Below are 20,648 nucleotides of genomic sequence, written 5' to 3'. Positions count from 1 at the left end.
CACCACCCCCTGTCCCCCCCCACCACCCCCTGTCCCCCCCCACCACCCCCTGTCCCCCCCCCACCACCCCCTGTCCCCCCCCACCACCCCCTGTCCCCCCCCACCACCCCCTGTCCCCCCCCACCACCCCCTGTCCCCCCCCACCACCCCCTGTCCCCCCCCACCACCCCCTGTCCCCCCCCACCACCCCCTGCCCCCCCCCACCACCCCCTGCCCCCCCCACCACCCCCTGCCCCCCCCACCACCCCCTGCCCCCCCCACCACCCCCTGCCCCCCCCCACCACCCCCTGTCCCCCCCCCACCACCCCCTGTCCCCCCCCCCACCACCCCCTGTCCCCCCCCCCACCACCCCCTGTCCCCCCCCCCACCACCCCCTGTCCCCCCCCCCACCACCCCCTGTCCCCCCCCCCACCACCCCCTGTCCCCCCCCCCACCACCCCCTGTCCCCCCCCCCACCACCCCCTGTCCCCCCCCCACCACCCCCTGTCCCCCCCCCCCACCACCCCCTGTCCCCCCCCCCACCACCCCCTGTCCCCCCCCCCCACCACCCCCTGTCCCCCCCCCCCACCACCCCCTGTCCCCCCCCCCACCACCCCCTGTCCCCCCCCCCACCACCCCCTGTCCCCCCCACCACCCCCTGTCCCCCCCCCACCCCCTGTCCCCCCCCCACCCCCTGTCCCCCCCCCATCACCCCCTGTCCCCCCCCACCACCCCCTGTCCCCCCCCACCACCCCCTGTCCCCCCCCCACCACTCGCTGAGCGAGTCTCTGAACTAAAGCGAACACTTCACGGGAGCGCTGATCGCCCCTTCCGATCCTGCACGTGTTCCCAATTCCCACTGTTCGGAAACCAGCGACCTGGAGTCGCGGCAGCGGTTCAGTGGGGGTCCGGGACGGGGCGTGGGGGTCCGGGACGGGGCGTGGGGGTCCGGGACGGGGCGTGGGGGTCCGGGACGGGGCGTGGGGGTCCGGGACGGGGCGTGGGGGTCCGGGACGGGGCGTGGGGGTCCGGGACGGGGCGTGGGGGTCCAGCGCCTGGAAAACCATCACCTCTTCAGGTTCGACTTCTCGTTTGCGTCGGAACCTTCCGAGCAAGTCGAAGGTTTTGACGCAAACCTACCACTTGTCCAGGCGCAGATCGGCCAAACGAATGTAAGCCTACACCGGAAAAATGCTCCCAGCCAAACTTGTTCCGAAACCCTGACCCCATGCAAGTAACAGGGAAAATGCGGGTAAATGGGTTTGCATGTGGGGTCAGCGGGAGACTCGGACGTTTTGCAGTCACTCGTGTCCCATCTTGGGATTGTGTCCCATTTTGGGATTGTGTCCCATCTTGGGGGGGGGGGGGGGGGGGGGGGGGGGTGAGGCTCGTGTGGCCAATCTTGGCCAAGGTCCTGTCAGGGAAGAGGAGATTGGTTGTGCTGGATTTGTTCCTTGCTGCTCCAAGTTGCCGGGTCAATCGAGGAGCAGCGCTGACAACATCCATGGAGAATTCCTGGAGGTGGAACCATCCCTTCTGACCTAAGGAAATCGAGCACCAGGTTCAACTGCAAATGTTAACAATGTAATCAGCAAACACCTGATTTATTGACCTGTGGTTATTTTTTAAAGCAGCTGTCCTGTGTTGTGACCTCAATTGGCCTAATTATTGGATCTTGGCCACACTGGGGAGATTGTGCATTGGAGCATAAAATCCAATTGTTTGAATTTAATTGTGTCACCAAGGGAATGCAAAGGTTGAAACAGTCTAATCTCAAAGCCATGCAACTGAACAGATGGACAACAGTGTGCAGGAAAGAGTTTTATTTGTGTTTAATCAGGAAAATAGTGCCTCTGTGGCCAATGTAATGTTCAGGTGATGATCCTGGCAATACTAACGAAGGGCAGCTGTTAGTCATCACCTTGGTGTCAACTCATAGAGGATCACCAAGACCAACTAAAATAAAACCTGATATTTCCAGAAATTGGGATTGGACAAAGAAAGAAAACATGCTGGAGAAACTCAGCATGACAAACACTGACAAGGCCTTGATGAAGGACTCAAGCCTGAAACGTTGGTTTTGTACCTTTGCTCAAACAAGTTCATTGTTTGGCCTGCTGAGTTTCTCCAGTATTGTCTTTGCTTCAACCACAGTGTCTGCATAGTGTTTTACTATTGGACAAAGAAAGCTCTCTGAAGTCTTTGTTTGGGAATATCAATATCACAATGTGTCTAGTTATTTAAGAGTCAAAACTTTTGATCAATCTAGCAAAATAGTTCAGCTACTGAAAGGCATACTACAGTAGCAATACTATAGTGTATGCAGCAGGTGTCCCTTCAAACACGGGGATCACATACTTGAAATGCCTATTTAAAATGTACATCTACCCTGGTGAGCTAGTACAGCATTGCAGCATTCCAGATTTCCCCCTCATCCCAAATGGGATCGGTCAGTTAATTGGCTGCCAAATTCTTCCATTATGTGGGAAGAACAAGAGTGATCTGAGCTTGATGCTGCTTGATGGCTGATACAGACTCTCTGGGCTGATGTGTGTTTCTCTGTTACATGAATCTGTAGCTGTAAAACAATTGCTCTGTTGACCCCTTTGTAGAGTAACTTTGAAGTTGTATAGACCCAATTTAAAGCATCCATTTTCCTGGCTCATCTGCTTTGTGATGTTACTTGAGATTGGGTAGTAAATAAATGACTGATTTTAAAGATCCCTGTACAGCTTGTTCAGATTAACATTGGCATGATTTAACAAACATCATATGAATGCTTTACCTGAAGTTTAAATTACTGCTTGTCAGATTGGTAGTAACTCTCCAAAATGGAGTGGTGGTTTGTCAAAGTTGTCAAATTTTTAATGTCTACCATGGATTAGAATTTGCCACATCACATCTACAACCATGATCTTTCAAGAACTAATATGTGGCTGAATAAAACAGAAAATGTGTGGAACACTTAAGAGGCCAGGCTGTAACTGCGGAAGGAGAAACATAATTAACAGGCCAGGCTGTATCTGCGGAAGGAGAAACATTATTAACAGGCCAGGCTGTATCTGCGGAAGGAGAAACATTATTAACAGGCCAGGCTGTATCTGCGGAAGGAGAAACGTAATTAACGGGCCAGGCTGTATCTGTGGAAGGAGAAAAGTAATTAACAGGCCAGGCTGTATCTGTGGAAGGAGAATCATAATTAGCAGGCCAGGCTGTATCTGCGGAAGGAGAAACATAATTAGCAGGCCAGGCTGTATCTGCGGAAGGAGAAACATAATTAGCAGGCCAGGCTGTATCTGCGGAAGGAGAAACATAATTAGCAGGCCAGGCTGTATCTGCGGAAGGAGAAACATAATTAGCAGGCCAGGCTGTATCTGCGGAAGGAGAAACATAATTAGCAGGCCAGGCTGTATCTGCGGAAGGAGAATCATAATTAACATTCCAAGACAAAGACTTTTCATCAAAACTGAAAATTGTCCTCCGAAGTATTTGGAGTATTTTTCTTGTTGGCTATTCACCATAGAAATATTGCTCTCTCCTAAATCCTACTTCCCACCCAACCTCAGTTTAGAGTTAGGTTTTAAGAGAGGAAAAATTCATCTTTCATCCTTACTGTGTCTAATTTGACCTTAATCCAAGGTCCTGCTCAGGACACCTGATTAATGCTTCTCACTGAATGCTGGCTTTAAAATAAAAAGAGGGGGGGGGGGGGCCTTGTGGAAAATAATAATGTCCAATAGGTTTCTAAGGCATGTAACATGTAGGCGAAATCATGTTATGGTATTGTGCTTGAGCAGAGATGTTGGTTCAAATCCCACCACAGCAAATAGGAGCTAATAACATAAATAAATCTGGAATTAAAGACTACTGTCTGGAGAAAAAAAACAAAACCCATGGTATAAGTAATGACAGCTATGAAACTTCTGTTAGAATCCATTCAATTCAGTGATTTTTTTTCACATGAGGAGGAAGCCTGTCGCCCTCAGCTACTCGTGTGCTTTATTCTTGATTACTCACACATTTACTAGAGACAAAAGTGCAGATCAACACCATAGCCTGTTGTCCCTCTATTCCTGTCACTGGTCATCTAAACCAAGATCAGTCTTGATTTACTTGGCAAATTCCAAATGTATTTTTCAAATTTAATATCTTTAGTTCTGATGTAGGGAAATGAGAGCTTTGAGGCAATTAAGATCATCGTACTTTAATTTTTTTTCAGGGGTGTTTGTCACTTTCTGGGTTATTACCTTGTAGTGCGAGTCGAAAGAACCAAAGACTTGTTGATCCAAACCAAGGCTTTTATTAACTAAGAGACTGGAGGATATCACAAGTAGGTCGACCAGTCCAGAATGACCTGGTCTGGCTAGGAGCAATCCTTTAAGACCTGCCAGTAGGTCTCAGCCAATCACAGTCATCCTACACTACCATCTGTACATAGACACATTGGCGATAGAATCTGTACTATCAGTTACCTTGAATGGTTTCTTTGAATCAATATTTAATAATGAAATATTCATGTACTTTAGGTGACGTTGTCTTGGAGAAGATGTTAGTAGTGAGCTGTGGTCATGACCTCTGATATCAGTGTGATGAAGGTTCTTGGGTGCTGTTACAAAGAGAGAGTTCCAGGATTTTGACTTGGCGATGACATAGGTTTTGATCTGGGAGGGGAGGAGATTGTGTTCCTCTGTATCTGCTGCCTTGTCCTTGTAACTGACTGCAGATCTGAGAGGTACTAGATTCTCGGGGGTCTCCTGTGATTGTTAGTCTCTGCATCACAGAATACCATTGGCAAGTGCAATCTAAACACAAATGTTAGATGAGGTGTCTTATCATCTTAGATTCTGTTATTCCAATTTAATATTTGCGGAGCTATCTTTATCCAAGCGAAGTTGTATATAAAAAAAAAATAACAACTTTGATCTGTACAGATAATCCAAGAAGACTCTGAGGAGCATTACCGAAACAAATATGACAATGGTCCATAGAATGAGGTATCAGATGGATGACCAAAATCGTAGTCAAATTGGTGGTTTTCAGGAGAGCTTTAAAGGAAGGTAGAATCGGAAAGGTTTAGGAAGTAAAATCCAAAGGCTATGACTTGATAGCAGCCTTTGATTTAACTGCAATGATCCAGAATTGCAGTAGCATGGATATCTCAGAGGGGTTTAGGACTGAAATATATGCCAGAGTGGATGGGCATTTAATGTAAAAGATGAGAAATTTAAAAATCCTGGAGAGGATATCACACCACACTCCAAACTTTGAAAATTGTAGAAAGACCTTGAAGAGTCCAAAGATGAGCTACATGTAGTTGAATTACTTCTGATGTCATCGTATAACTGCAAATTTATTTTTCTAGTCATATCAAATTTCTGGTCAGTCGTGGTCACTAGGATCTTGATGACTGCAGTGATTGGACATTATTATGGCAATTCCTCAAGTGAATTCTACCTGTTGTTTATTAACCCAAAACTGAATGTACCCAGGTCTTTCTGGATTCAGGCTGACTTTTCATGTTGTGAGGAATTCAAATAACCAAGATTGTGGCTTAATTTTTATATTTCAAAAAACAACCCATCCTATGCCTAGCCTTTTAATCCATTGGTACCATGTAATCTAATAATCTCGTTCTGGAATACAGCTTTCAAGTAATCAGCCAAATCCTTCCAGGATGGGTAATCCAAAAAATTCTCAGCACTCTGAAGGAAGATGTTTGTTTTTGCCTCAGACCTAAGTGAGCAACTCCTGATCGTGAGATTCTCAAGGTAGAGAAAATTGCTCAATCTCAATTACCCTCTAAATCCTTCATCCTTTAATATGGTCACCTTGCATTCTTCTGAAAGGAATAGAAAGCAGACCCATTCCACTCAGAATCCAAGGAATTGTTGAAGGAAGGAGTAGGAGACACCCAATACAAAGCATTATCTGAGTATGCCATGCCCTCCCCCTTTGTAGCCTCGTTCCCCCCCCCCACCCTATCCATTCCCACTATTTCTATGTGCCCTTTTTGCTCCTGTTCATGATTTTTTTTTCTTAAACCCTCTTCCCCAGTGGTCCCTTTCTGCCAACCAGACTCTCCACCTTCCCCTCCTGCCACCATTTATCCAGCATCCCATTACCTCTTGACCCTGCTCCACCCCTTCCCTTCCTCCTTTTATGCTTGATAACTCCCCTTTCAATGAGAAAAATGATCTCTAGTTGAAATATTGACTGTTCATTTCATCCATGGATGCAGGTTGACCTGTTGAGTCCCTTGAGGGGGGAGTCACGTGATGGAGTAGTGGCCGGTCGGGGAACTCCAGCCCTCTCCGGAAAAGTAAAAAAAAGACAGTGAAAAAGCAAAGGCATAAACACAAAAACCAAAATAAAGTGAAAGTAAAGGTGTGGAGAAAATGGCAGCGAAGAAAGAAAAGCCAAAAGCAACGGGAAGAAGAGAAGAAGAAAAGACATCGGAAGAAGAAGGTGAAGGCCTTAACTGTACGAGGAGGCCCGCCGTGGACAGAGAAGCCCGCTCCCTAAGGTCAGTTGAAGCCCCGAACTCGGGACTACAAAAATGGCTCACGGAGCCAAACAAAAGTGCGCAACCGCGCAAGACAAAAATAACACTGACGGGAGGGGGGACCAGCTGAGGAGTCGATCTCCACAGCTGAAATTGACAACCACAGCAAAGCAGCAAGAGGAAAACATAGAAAATAACAAGAACAAGAAAGAAGAGAGTAAAAAGAAATCAAAGAAACAACAGATGACCAACCCAGAGGAAGAAGACCAGCATCAAGACACTTCTAGTAAAAATAAGAAGACCAAAAATACCCAACACAGATCCTGGAGTGGACTCAGAAGAAGAGAAATGGAAGATGAAGGGAAGGGCAAGCACATGGATATATTTTTTTAAAGAATATATGAAATCAGTAAAAGAATGGCAGTCACAAGAATTCAGTGAAATAAAAAGAAGAGTAAAAAGTACAGAAGAAAAAATGAATAGAGATGATCATGTCAGATATAGGAAAAAGAGTGGACAAGGTGGAAGAACGAGAAACAGCCATAGAAATGGAAGTAGAGGACTTAAAAAAGAAATTAGAAGAATCTGATAAAAAAGTTGGAGACCTGATGAGTCCCTTCAGTTCCTCTTTGTTTACTGCTCATTCATTTTTCCATGCTGATTTCTAATGCAGGAATGAGTCATGAAGAAAAAATTGGTCCATTTAGCCTTCACAATCAGCTTGTCAAAGGATTAAAATGAAACTGTTCACCTTAATTCACCTTAATGCATCCATGAGTGTAAAGTAAAAGGATTTTCATGATGTTTAAATTGAACAAGTTGACCTCTTTCTGAATAACACATCTGAGTTCCATTTCAAGAATATAAGATGGTCATTAATAAAGCTAATCAGAAGCTCTGGAGAATTTTCTCTCTCTCAGAAGCTCTGGAGGTAATTAAGGTTGGTGCTGAAATGTGCAAGTGAGAGGAAAAACGGTGGTGCAAAGGGGTGGGGGGGGGGAGGGGGTCCTGTTGAGGTTTTGTGCAGGGAGAGGGAAGGATTGAGATGGTTCTTTATGGAATTGTAAAGAAAGAGAAACATCCCTTTCACTTCCAAGTGTTTCAAAGCATAAGTGTCCAAGGCCTAAGTTGTGTAATGTCCTTCCTGAACATCTCTATCTTAATCATTATCCTGAGTCAGGGCCTACTTGTCTACGGTAATATCTCCTTAAGAGACAGAGCTATTACATTTTATTTGAGAACCCTCTTTAGTTCCAAGGAACAAAATAAATTGAAGTAGGAGCTTGCTTGACCATTCAGTAAGTTCAAATCTAATCCATGGTTTTTGCTGTGGGAATTCAAATTGCTGCTGTAACAAGATAAAACACCATTTGTCTGCTCCAATAATGTTGTTGATTGCTTTCTAAGTTCATCATTAGATCTTCATTCATATGGTGATTGATGATGCTATTGGACAGCAGGGCTGTTATTCCACACCCTAACTAATGACTGTGGCTGATTCTCTTCTCTTCCCACTGTCTCTTTTGTCTTGCTCTGTACAAGTGGGTCCTAGAATTTATTACTGTTGTGTACCCACCCTATTTACCAATGAGGGCAAAAATGACATTTACATTTCTGATTGTTTACCAATTCTGAACATCCTCTATTGGGATTTAAAGGCTCGGCATACCAAGTAACCAATGCTCATGAACTTTTAGTTATTCGTCCCCCTTTAAAAAAAATTCATATTTTCTTTCCGAAGTGAACACTAACTTTCTCCCATATTTTTCTACATCTGCTGCCTTCTCTCCCCCACTCATTCAATGTGCCAGAATTTCATTGTATTTTGCCTGTTCTGCATTATGAATAAATACTTGTTCATTTTTCTGTGTTAATTCCTCATCGCTCAAGCTGATTGCTTGCAAAGGAGTTTTTTGTGCAGCTCTAAAAGTGGTTGGTGAGGCTGTTCTGAAAGTTTCTGCAATTTGGATGCTCAGTTCTGAGCTGGGTAGGTGGAGAAATTTTTACTGAAGTGATCGGGAAATAAAGAACAGACCAATTCCGAGCACAAGTATCTCCAAACAAAATAAATGAAACATATAGTGTAAGAAATGATTGCAGGAAATTAACACTTTGTCACAAGCTGTCAAGGATCCTGGCATACAGGATGATGCTAAGTTCTGCACTTAAACAAATGTTGGTATACTTGTCTCACAGGAACAACTTAAAAATCACACAAAAGTATGTTCAGATGTCTCCAGGCGCACATTAATTTTCCATGCCCTTTATTTCCCCTTTCAATTAATTTAGTATTCTTAAATGCCCTTCAATTTGTTATTCAAAAATGCTATTTGACCATCATTTTGAACCTCAGCAGTTTTTCTGTCGTGATGCTCCGTCAGGAATTTCAGGAAACTTTAACTACATTCAGTGGAGGAGAAAAGACTAAGGGGAAGATGAGAAGCGAGTATTGAAATTATAAAATGTTTTGCTGGTGAATAACTTGCTTTTCTCCGGTTGAGGAATTAGCAAATTAGTTGGTCATGAAATTAAATCGTCAACCAAAGGTGGGGGAATAGTTTGAAAGATTTTTTTTATATGCATGAGTTTTGTATAAATACAAATGGATTTGTATTTAAGGGACTAGAGATGTCAGGAGTGAATGAATTAATGGGATTTGTTTTTGATTGTTCCAAATAGATTAGAAATTGGTTTATTCTTGACTGTACAATCGAGCCAAAGAACTCTCATCCACTTCTCCCACACAAACTAAATCACATTCTGAATATCTGTTTCACATCCAAGACTCTAAATATTGTGTAATGGAATAGATTATTCCATTACAGTCCTTAACCATCTTGTTTGCAGAATGTCATTTGCTTGTATCCAAAACAGTGGAGGTATGTGGCCCCACAAATTAGTCAAAATAATGTAAGTTTTTAGGCTCTCTCCTTGTCAGATCCTGTTCGTATCATTTCCAAAGTTTCTCTCACCAGTGGGTTTAAAATCAACTTTCTCTCTGAGACATTTTATGTTTACAATGGCCACATTGGCAGTACTGAATTTAAAATTTATTCCAACTTGAAATGATGTCATAAAATTTTATTTCTAGTTTCTAAAGGTATCGAACTTGGGGACTGAAAACTGTTATTGAAAATGTTACTGCAAGCTTATCACTGCCAGACCTTAACATGATGAGTCCCAGTCGAAAGTGCTGTCTTCAGTGCTTAATCAAAGATTAAGTTAGGAAATGTTTGGGAAATATTGTTGGTGCCAGGGATAAGCATCAAACTGGATTATGTTGATTGTATCAGTAGCTCACTGATTGTAATGTTAACTCTCAAGTCTGGGTTCAAGTATGTTCTAGAGACTTGAGCATAAATTTCAGGACTATAGCTTGCATTCCATTTGATCTTGGGAGCTTGTACTTCCTTCAGTGACCATGTAGGTTTCTGCAGGTGCCTCAGTTTCCACCCAAACCCCAATGGTGTGCAGTTGGGAGGCTAATTGGCCATTGTAAATATTCCCTTAAAGAAGGTTATTTGAAAAAGAAAAACGAAGGGAGAAGTGAGGGGAAAATTGGTACAGGAGAAGAAAGGGGCTTGGTACTTAAGGGATCATCTTGCTTGGCCCAGCTGCCTCCTGTGTCACAATATGTAAATAAATGAGCCCATTTTTAACTATTATTATTTTTTGTACTGCAGATTTGAATTTTTTTATTTAACACAAATAGCCAACATTATCACTTAATGATAACTAATAAGCCCAGTCTTTTCAAGGACTTGGACAGATGAGAAGAATGGGTAGAGAAGTGGCAAATAAGATATAATGTCAGAAAATGTACAGTCATGCACTTTATAGTAGAAAAAAAAATAACTGAACAGACTTTTTTAAAAATGGGGGGAAAGAATTGAAAAAGCCCAGATGCAAAAGGACCTGGGAGTCCTCACGAGGGCTTGCCTGAAGGTAAACGTGCAGGTTGAGATGGTGGCATTCATTTTGAGGAATTGAAGAATTGAGGAATTTGGAGTATTGAAGCAGTTTTGGCGCTTCTCATTTAAGAAAAGATGTGCTAATGTTGGAGAAGGTTCAAAGGAGCTTCATTAGGATGATTGCAGGAATGAAAGGCTTAACATACAAGGAGTATACAGTTCTTGGGCAATATTCACTGGAATTGAGGGGGCATATGATTGAAACATTTCAAATGTTGAAAGGCATGGATAGAGTAGCTATAGAAGGGTTGTTTGCCATTGTGGGTGAGTCTAGGACAAGAGGGCACAACTTCAGGACTGAAGGGCATCTGCTTCAAACAGAAATATGAAGGAATTTCTTCAACCAGAGAGTGGTAAATCTGTGGAATTTATTGCCACAGGTAGTTGTGGAGACCAGGCAGAGATTGATTGGGTCTTGTTTCGCCAGGGCATCAAAGATTGTGGAGAGAAGGCCAGGCAGTGGGGCTGAGTGGGGAAAATGGATGAGCTCATGATTGAATGTTGGGGAAGACTTGATGGGCTGAATAGCCTATTTCTTCACCAATGTCTTATGGTCTTGTATCACCCAAATCTATATTCAACATAAATCAATAGCAATGCTCAATTTCAATCACAATATTATTTCAGATGAATCAAACTCAAAGCAATTTTCCCAGTTATCATGCAACATGTCACCTGGGTACATCTTGGTTCCATAATCAGGATCTTTGTCATTTGGAGCTTGTCCATGGAAAGATGAGCACATCTGGTAGTAACAGAATGTGTTTAATGGGTATTGGCTGTAGTAGATATCATTGATAAAGATGTCATGTGGTCAGGCAAAAGGAGTTTTTAATGTTCTAAGTTTTAATGATTCAGGAACAAATAATAATGTTCAGGATAGATGGTCAAAAGATTAGTGTAATTAGTGAATTTGTATCACTTAATTCTTGCTCCTTCATTAACGTTTTTGAATGAAATTGCAATCTCAATACCTCTCCTGTTAATTTCAGAAGGCATCTTGGCTGGTTGACGTAGACACCTGACACAAACATTATTTTTGCTTTGCTTGCTATTAATTCCATGAAATGCACCTGGAAGTAGGACTACAATGTTTATCTTGCAAATAGAATTGAATTAAATTCCAATTGGTGTGATCTCTGTGAATCACTTTCCTGAGATCATTAAGTGGCAGTAGCCAACAGCTTGATGTGATATCGGTGTTCGCTTTGAACAGAAGCTCATGATTCATATAATGAGAGATTTGGGGAGCCCTGGCTTGTTATACAGTATGTTTCCAATTAAAGTCTAAAATATGTTGAATATTGATGTGAAATCTATATCCTGCAAAGGAACATGAAGGCAAAGAATATGTTTCTAATAAAAGAGTACAGGAAATATAAATTGTATTTAAAACATTTCCTTGAAGCAAAAAATAGTTCAAAATATTTCTAATAATACCATTTAGGACTCACACCACCAGGTCAGGAACAGTTGCTACCCCTCCACCATCCAACTCCTAAACTCAATCAGGGACTCATTTAAGGACTCTTGTGCATTTTATTTTTTTTAGTCATTGTTTACATTTCTTTATCTGTTTACGTGTACGTACCTTCTTGAGTACAGCTTTTTTGCACTACCAATAGGTACTAATTCTGCCTCGCTCACAGTAAAAAAAAAAAAAAAATCCTCAGGGTAGCTTGTGATGTCATGTATGTCTTTTCTTTGGCTTGGCTTCGCGGACGAAGATTTATGGAGGGGTCAGCTGCAGGCTCATTTGTGGCTGACAAGTCCGATGCGGGACAGGCGGACACGGTTGCAGCGGTTGCAAGGGAAAATTGGTTGGTTGGGGTTGGGTGTTTCCTCCTTTGTCTTTTGACAGTGAGGTGGGCTCTGCGGTCTTCTTCAAAGGAGGTTGCTGCCGGCCGAACTGTGAGGCGCCAAGATGTACGGTTTGAGGCAGTATCAGCCCACTGGCGGTGGTCAATGTGGCAGGCACCAAGAGCTTTCTTTAGGCAGCCCTTGTACCTCTTCTTTGGTGCACCTCTGTCTCGGTGGCCAGTGGAGAGCTCGCCATATAACACGATCTTGGGAAGGCGATGGTCCTCCATTCTGGAAACGTGACCTACCCAGCGCAGTTTGATCTTCAGCAGTGTGGATTTGATGCTGTCGGCCTCTGCCATCTCGAGTACTTCGATGTTGGAGACAATAAATCTGAACTTTGAACTAGGCTTACAGTGCTATGACTGAACCTATTGAACCATGGTCCTCAATACCTTGGTTCCTTTATAATAACAGTTTGTATGTATCAAGCTATTGATTCAAATAAGCAGGAAGTCAGAATCTTGCCTCTCTCTTATACCGCAACTATTCATCCATTCACTACTTTGTGTTCACTGGCAATTCTCAATGAAACCCTTGTCTTTAAATCTTTGGGTTAATATTTTGATTAGATGTTGACCAAACTGTTGATCTGGATACCTATGAACACCTTTTACTGGCTTGGTTACAGGGATTTCCATTAATTGGACAAGGAAGTAAATGAAAGATGTATTTAAATCACATACATGAAACAAAATATAGATGAGTAGACATGGGAATAATAAAAGGGATTAAGTTTTAAAGCAAAGAAACAAACTGAAAAATATAAATTTTAATTTCCAAGAAAACCTGAAACTTTTCCCACAGGTTGACTGAGTTTGTGAAAATAAAATTTCACAATTAAAGAGGTTAATCAACAATCATGAATCACTTGCAATAAAACTTAATTGGACCAAAATGAGAGAGTCCTAATTTTTTTCATTGATCTTCATTGAAACTTTTGGGATTCTCTACTCAGCCGATTGGGTGAGTACAAGAGGGCACTTTGCAGAAGAGAAAGGTTGGCCATTGTAAATCTCTCCCAGTGCACTGTGGGATGGGTGGTGGGGGTGGGAACATCAAACAGGATTAGTTTAACGTTAGTTTAAATGGGACAGATGACTGTCAGTTCTTGCATTTAATAATGAACTTTGATAGCTTTATTGCAACAAAATCCAGGTTGTGGACTGGAGGCACAACTGAAGAAATAATCTTATGCAGAAAGAGTAAAATGGGCATCATTCACCAGAACATGATGTGTACCTCAATTACATTTATTGATGGCTTTAACTAAATTAGAACGAGTTAAGGGACAATAAAAAGCTTTTTTTTAATTAACAGTGACAAAAGTTAATTAAATATTAGTAGTTATTTCAAGGAAGAAAACTTTCCAGGACAAAGCAGAACTGATTAAGTCTTCATTTACAGAATCCATTCAGCCTGCCAATGAGTGAAGCATTATGGGATTAAATACAGAATTTCAAAGAACCTTTTGGAAGCCTTTAACTATTTTCAGAAACTCCAGTTTATTCTAGCTATATTTCAACTCCTCTTTGATATGGACTACATGAAATGAATAACGAATAACCAGCAAATCCAAAGCTTTGAAAGACGCATGTTAAACCTTTTGACCTGACGTTAACCATCTTCAAATTTAAGTCGGTTGACTTTAAAGGATCTGCTCCAATGCTCACGGGAGTTGTCTACTTCTTCCAGTGCTCCCTTTATGGCCTTCTCTACATTGTAGAGACTAGGCACAGACTGGGAGATTGGTTCGCTGAGTACCTTCATTCTGTCTGCATCAGTTTCAGTGATCTCCCTGTGGCCAACCATTTCAATTCTGTATCCCACTGCTATGCTAACATGTCTGTCCATGGCCTCATGTACTACCCCATCAACACCACCTGTAAATTGGAGGAACCACACATGATTTTCTGCCTGGGTACACTCCAACCTGATACATTAACATTGACTTCACTGGTCTCTGTTCTCCCATCCTTCCCTTTCCCTTCTTTCCTCCAACTCTCCATCCCCTTCCTTCACTGTTCAGAGAGCCAATCCTCCTCTGATTACTGCTGTGTCCTCCCTCTGTTAACCACCTATCACCTCCTGCCTTTGGAACTGTGATTCTCCCCCTACCCCTCACCCCCCTCCCCAAAATTTTGTTCAGGCACCTGGCAACATTTTTCCATACCTTGAAAGACTCCAGCCCAAAGCATCAGTTATGTATCTTTATCTTTCCTACATAAAGTGCACTGTTTAACCTGCTGAGTTTCTGAAGCATTGCTCCAATATTCTGTTAGAATACTTGTACCTTTAAATATTTGAAGGCAGTTTTGAATTCAAGATTTTCATCATTTGAGTAATGATGGATAAATCTCCTTAGTTTGCAGTAATAATAGAATTCCAGCTTTTCAGCAAGTTTTTTTTAAATAAAGAAAAACCCCTCCAAGTAAAATCTTAACCTTGAATGTAAGGAAAGCTTTAAGTCCCTGAACAGAGCATCACAATGTGTTATTTTCACTTTGACAAAGAATAGCCTCTAAATACATAAAATCTCTTGTGTGATAAAATAAAACCTCCTGCAACTTAAACCTCATTGTAGTCATTTCTGAGCTCAGTTTCCATGATCTTTCATTTCTTGTTGCCTTTTCAAACACCATCCCATTGAGCCCCAGAGTCCCATCTTGTCTGTTTGCGGATCTTCATGTCCTTTGCTTTTTGATTATTGCAGACCTACAGAGTTGGGTAATTTTGAGTAACTTTATCTGAGACAATCATTAGGTCCAGTATTTGAGGGAAGGTCAATAAGCCATTTGTCTGAGTAAACTGCTGAAGGAAGTTTGTGTAATGTTTCAAGACTTGCAACATTTTGGAAATGTCCCTGACAGTAGAATATGACTATAAAACAAATTTTGCCCAACTCAGATTTTCTGATATGAAGGATTTGTAGCTTTGTTTTAATGCACACATTAATAGAACAATAAGTATGGAAAAAAGTATATTTTTAAACAAGATTAGGATTAAGCGTGTCTTTTTAAAAAAAAAAATCTTCTAAAGGCTTGGAGAAAATTAGAAATTTGCTTAAAATGATATTTATTGCTAAAAGTTGTATTGCAAGCTTCCAACAACAGTTCTCCAGCAGATCCTCACCATTCATCCAGGGAAGCTAAACTGTAGGCTTCTTCCAAATGAAAGACTTGGGGCAGACTCAATGGGCTGAATATTATGATCTTGTGGAATCTTGTATCAGTTTCACGTGACCCAGATCTGACTTGCGATAATGCTCAGCATATTAGTGCAAGAAGCTTGGAGGATAGGTCCACAACCTTTAAATTCCCAGAAAACCGAGCACTGCATAGAAATGTATGCAGCAATCAGATGTTTTAATTGTCAGTCGCCATTGCTCATACCTCTGCTTTAACTAAAATCTGATCCTCTAAACAAGAGGGGCTTTGTGGAACATTGTATGTTAGGGATTTGCAGTTCCTAAAAGCAGTGACTCCAAATCTTTAACTATGGCTACTGCTGGTTTGCCGTTGTCAGAATTAGCACAGCTGCCGGCAAATATGAATGAAAGATCAGACCATGCTGTCATATTTTTAAAAAAATTTTTCATTTTTCACACTATAAACCACATTGATCAAGATACATACATTTTCCTTTTCCAATATATAGTGTTGTTTTCTCCCCCCCCCTACCCATCCCACCCTCCCTACCTCCCCTCCCATTCATTTAAAGTTCAGAATCTAAGATGCATTAAACCCGTCAAACAATGTTGTCACTCAATAAAAATAAACAAGAAATTCCACTGAGTCAATTCTTTTCATTCTCTTCTCCTTCTGTCATTTTAGGTGGTAGAGGTCCCCGGTAGGTTTTCTCTATTATGTTTCATGTATGGCTCCCATATTTGTTCAAATATTGTATTATTATTTCTTAAATTATATGTTATTTTTTCTAATGGAATACATTTATTCATTTCTATATACAATTGTTGTATTCTCAAGTTATCTTCTAATTTCCAGGCTGACATAATACATTTTTTTGCTACAGCTAGTGCTATCCTAACAAATCTTTTTTGTGCACCATCCAAATCAAGTCCAAATTCTTTATTATTTAGGAGGAAGATCTCTGGGTTTTTTGGTATATTGCTTTTTGTGATTTTATTTACTATCTGGTTTAGATCTTCCCAAAATGTTTTCACTTTCTCACATGTCCAGATTGCATGAATTGTTGTTCCCATTTCCTTTTTACAGCGAAAACATGTCAGATACTGTTGGGTCCCATTTATTTAACTTTTGAGGTGTAATATATAGCCTGTATATTGTATCATATGTAACCTCATATTTATTGTATTTCTCATAGTTCCTGAACATAACTTCTCCCATGTTTCGTTCTTTATCTTTATATTTAAATCTTGTTCCCATTTTTGTTTAGTTTTACCATTTGTTTCCTCATTCTCCTTTTCTTGCAGTTTAATATACATGTTTGTTATAAATTTTTTGATTATCATTGTGTCTGTAATCACATATTCAAAATTACTTCCCTCTGGTAACCTCAGACTGCTTCCCAATTTGTCCTTCAAGTAGGATTTCAGTTGGTAGTATGCCAATACTGTATCGTGAGTTATATTTATCCTTCATTTGTTCAAAGGATAATAATTTATTTCCCGAAAAGCAATTTTCTATTCTTTTGATCCCTTTTTTCTCCCATTCTCTAAAGGAAAGGTTATCTATTGTAAAAGGGATTAGCTGATTTTGCGTCAGTATTAGTTTTGGTAATTGGTGATTTGTTTTATTCCTTTTTACATGAATCTTCTTCCAAGTATTGAGCAGATGATGTAATACTGGAGAATTCCTACGTTGTACCAGTTTTTCATCCCATTTATATAATATATGTTCAGGTATCTTCTCCCCTATTTTATCAAGTTCTAATCTAGTCCAATCTGGCTTTTCCCTAGTTTGATAAAAATCTGATAGGTATCTTAATTGTGTGGCTCTATAATAATTTTTAAAGTTTGGCAGTTGTAAGCCTCCTTGTTTATACCATTCTGTTAATTTATCTAGTGCTATCCTCGGTTTCCCCCCTTTCCATAAAAATTTCCTTATTATTTCCTTTAACTCCTTGAAGAATTTCTCTGTCAAATATATTGGCAATGCCTGAAATAGGTATTGTATCCTTGGGAAAATGTTCATTTTAATACAGTTTATCCTTCCTATTAGTGTTAGTGATAAGTCTTTCCAATGCTCTAAGTCGTCCTGTAATTTTTTCATTAGTGGATAATAATTGAGTTTATATAGATGGCCGAGGTTTTTATTTATTTGTATACCTAGGTATCGCATCGCTTGCATTTGCCATCTGAATGGTGATTCTTTCTTAAATTTTGAGAAATTCGCATTATTGATTGGCATTGCTTCACTTTTATTTGCGTTAATCTTGTATCCCGGCACTTCTCCATATTCCTTCAATTTCTTATGTAATTCTTTTATTGATATTTCTGGTTCTGTTAAGTATACTATAACGTCATCTGCAAATAAACTGATTTTATATTCCTTATCTTTTATTTTTATCCCTTTTATTTTATTTTCTGTTCTTATCAGTTCTGCTAGTGGTTCTATAGCTAACGCAAACAATAAGGGCGATAGTGGGCATCCCTGCCTTGTTGATCTGCTTAAGTTAAATTGTTTTGATATATATCCATTTACTGTCACTTTCGCCAATGGCCCCTTATATAATGCTTTAATCCAATTAATATATTTCTCTGGTAAGCTGAATTTTTGTAGTACTTTGAATAAATAATTCCATTCTACTCTGTCAAAGGCCTTCTCTGCGTCTAAAGCAACTACTACCGTTGGAGCTTTATTTCCTTCTACTGCATGAATTAAATTAATAAATTTACAAATATTGTCTGTTGTTTGTCTTTTTTTAATAAATCCAGTTTGGTCTAGATTTACTATTTTTGGTACATAGTCGGCTAATCTGTTTGCTAATAGTTTAGCTATTATCTTATAATCTGTGTTAAGTAAAGATATTGGTCTATATGACGCTGGTGCGAGTGTATCTTTCCCTGTCTTTGGTATTACTGTAATTATTGCTGTTTTGCATGAATCTGGTAAGCTTTGTATTTTATCAATCTGGTTGATTACTTCCAGGAGGGGAGGAATTAATAAATCTTTAAATGTTTTATAGAATTCCATTGGGAATCCATCCTCTCCTGGTGTTTTATTATTCAGTAGTTTTTTTATTATCTCTTGTATTTCCACTATTTCAAATGGTTCTGTTAATTTATTTTGTTCCTCTGTTTGTAATTTCGGTAGTTCAATTTTAGTTAAAAATTCATCTATTTTGTCTTCTTTCCCTTCGTTTTCAGTTTGGTATAATTGTTCGTAGAATTCTCTGAAGTTTTCATTAATCTCCGTTGGATTATATGTGATTTGTTTGTCTTTTTTCCTTGATGCCAATACCATTCTCTTAGTTTGTTCTGTCTTAAGCTGCCACGCTAGAATTTTGTGCGTTTTTTCTCCTAGTTCATAATATTTCTGTTTTGTCTTCATTATGTTCTTCTCCACCTTATATGTTTGTAGTGTTTCATATTTTATTTTTTTATCTGCCAATTCTCTTCTTTTAATTGTGTCTTCCTTCATTGCTAATTCTTTTTCTATATTTGCTATTTCCCTTTCCAACTGCTCTGTTTCCTGATTGTAGTCCTTCTTCATCTTGGTTACATAACTTATTATTTGCTCTCTGATGAATGCTTTCATTGTGTCCCATAGTATAAACTTATCTTTCACTGATTCTGTATTTATCTCAAAGTACATTTTAATTTGTCTTTCAATTAATTCTCTAAAATCCTGCCTTTTAAGTAGCATGGAGTTTAATCTCCATCTATACATTCTTGGAGGGATGTCCTCTAACTCTATTGTCAATATCAGGGGTGAGTGGTCCGATAATATTCTAGCTTTATATTCTGTTTTCCTTACTCTGTCTTGCATGCGAGCTGATAACAGGAATAGGTCTATTCTTGAGTATGTTTTATGTCTACCCGAATAATATGAATATTCCTTTTCCTTTGGGTGTTGTTTCCTCCATATATCCAAAAGTTGCATTTCTTGCATCGATTTAATTATAAATTTGGTTACTTTGTTCTTTCTGTTAATTTTTTTCCCAGTTTTTTCCATGTTTGAATCCAAATTAAGGTTGAAATCCCCTCCTATTTGTATGTTCCCTTGCGTGTCTGCTATCTTCAAAAAAATATCTTGCATAAATTTTTGATCTTCTTCGTTAGGTGAATGTACATTGAGTAAATTCCAAAACTCCGAATATATCTGACATTTTATCATTACATATCTCCCTGCTGGATCTATTATTTCCTCTTCTATTTTAATTGGTACATTTTTACTGATTAATATAGCTACTCCTCTAGCTTTTGAATTATATGACGCTGCTGTTACATGTCCTATCCAATCTCTATTTAATTTCTTGTGCTCCACTTCAGTTAAGTGTGTTTCTTGCACAAATGCTATATCAGTTTTTTTCTTTTTTCAGTAAATTTAGCAGTTTCTTCCTTTTGATTTGGTTATGTATTCCGTTAATATTTAAAGTCATATAGTTCAATGTAGCCATTTCATACTTTGTTTATCTTTCCTTTCCGTTTCCTCATCATCACCTTTCTTTCTTATCCATTTCTGCTTTCTTTTTTTGAACACTTTATAAGACAACATTTCTAAAACATCAAACATTTCCCTTATTCTCCTATCTAAAATTTCTTTAACCCCACTATCCCCTCCCCTTCCTGAGTTGCCCTTTATCCCTTGTCGGGCAACCACATCTCCCCTCTCCATTTGGATTTGCGAATTCACTCGCAAGCGTCAACTGATTTCGCAGTGACCGTAACTCCTCCCCACTCAGCCCCCCCCAGAAAAGATTTTAATTTTCATATACAACAAAGGTCACTCTCTTAATTCCCTCCTTACATCCTCTCTTCCCTTTCTTTCCCTTATTAATTCTTATCTATACTCTATATATTTTCTTTTAAGTACACATACGCTCATGTACACACATATATACATACACACACATATTTATTTATGTATATATATATATATATATATATACACATACATATAGTTCATGGTAATTTTTGCTCTCATTACATGTCTTCATCTCTCTGTCTGTTTTGTAGTTGTTCTGCAAATTTTCGTGCTTCCTCCGGATCCGAGAATAGTCTGTTTTGCTGCACTGGAATAACTATTTTAAGTACCGCTGGATACTTTAGCATAAATTTATATCCTTTTTTCCATAGGATCGCTTTTGCTGTATTAAACTCCTTCCTCTTCTTCAGGAGGTCAAAACAATTT

At 39.9% G+C, this 20,648-nt stretch overlaps 1 protein-coding gene across 2 annotated transcripts in view; it reads left to right on the top strand.

The window, feature by feature from the left end:
* The window catches only part of afap1l2 (actin filament associated protein 1-like 2), a 194,351-nt gene that overhangs the window by 704 nt on the left and 172,999 nt on the right, over nucleotides 1–20,648 (top strand). The gene's annotated exons all lie outside the window — the stretch shown is intronic.

The sequence above is a fragment of the Narcine bancroftii genome, chromosome 10 (assembly GCF_036971445.1).
Source record: "Narcine bancroftii isolate sNarBan1 chromosome 10, sNarBan1.hap1, whole genome shotgun sequence".
Lineage (NCBI taxonomy): Eukaryota > Metazoa > Chordata > Chondrichthyes > Torpediniformes > Narcinidae > Narcine > Narcine bancroftii.
Note: the sequence above shows the minus strand (reverse complement) of the source record. Positions and strands in the feature narration are given on the sequence as shown.